The sequence below is a fragment of the Octopus bimaculoides genome, unplaced genomic scaffold, assembly GCF_001194135.2.
Source record: "Octopus bimaculoides isolate UCB-OBI-ISO-001 unplaced genomic scaffold, ASM119413v2 Scaffold_260165, whole genome shotgun sequence".
Lineage (NCBI taxonomy): Eukaryota > Metazoa > Mollusca > Cephalopoda > Octopoda > Octopodidae > Octopus > Octopus bimaculoides.
The window spans coordinates 8,247-9,388 of NW_026434105.1; the positions used below are offsets into that span (position 1 = coordinate 8,247).

The 1,142-nt window shown below is 37.7% G+C and overlaps 1 protein-coding gene across 1 annotated transcript in view; it reads left to right on the top strand.

The window, feature by feature from the left end:
- LOC106883069 (vacuolar protein sorting-associated protein 33A) overlaps nucleotides 1-1,142 on the top strand; it is an 11,029-nt gene that overhangs the window by 6,335 nt on the left and 3,552 nt on the right. The window lies entirely within an intron of this gene.

Sequence of the window (1,142 nt, forward strand, 5' to 3'; positions counted from 1 at the left end):
GATATATATATATTGATATATATATATATATATATATATGTATGTATATATATGTATGTATAAAATAGAGAAAAGGATAAAGAGAACAATGGTAAAGTTAGATATATATTTTATGGATAAAATATATTTCTAACTTTACCATTGTTCTCTTTATCCTTTTCTCTATTTATACATACACACGCTAATACACGACTTATAGTCACCAATCCTGTTTATACAACGATTGGGGCATAACTAGCCGGTATACAGCACTTACTCGGTATTACCTGTATCTTTGGGTTTGATTAAATCCAATACCCTCCTTAATCATATGTATATATATGTATGTATATAGTTGCCATATTTTATTCCATATTGGCTACCTCTGATGAGCGTAGGGTTACATAATCAGATTGTTACCTCACACTCCATTGAATTCCTAGTGCAAAACCGATCGTTAAAATCAGCCATAATCATCATCATCATCATCATCATCATCATCATCGTTTAACGTCCGCTTTCCATGCTAGCATGGGTTGGACGATTTGACTGAGGACTGGTGCAACCGGATGGCTACACCAGGCTCCAATCTAATTTGGCAGAGTTTCTACAGCTGGATGCCCTTCCTAACGCCAACCACTCAGAGAGTGTAGTGGGTGCTTATATAATACTGTACACTTCGGATATTATATACAGGGTGATGCAAAACTAGGCATACAGTTATATAAAAAAAAAGAAAGTTACATTGAAAGTATTATTATAGTTATGATAAATATATTATTATGATTAAAGACAAAAAAAATATCAGAAATGAGGCTAACTAATTTAATGTGGTAATTATTTTTAACGAATTAAGTATTATAACATTGATGTGATACTTACTGTATACCTTTTGCACCGGAGGCGCAATGGCCCAGTGGTTAGGGCAGCGGGCTCGCGGTCATAGGATCGCGGTTTCGATTCCCAGACCGGGCGTTGTGAGTGTTTATTGAGCGAAAAACACCTAGAGCTCCACGAGGCTCCGGCAGGGGATGGTGGCGGAACCCTGCTGTACTCTTTCACCACAACTTTCTCTCACTCTTACTTCCTGTTTCTGTTGTACCTGTAATTCAAAGGGGTCAGCCTTGTCACACTCTGTGTCACGCTGAATATCCCCCCCCCCC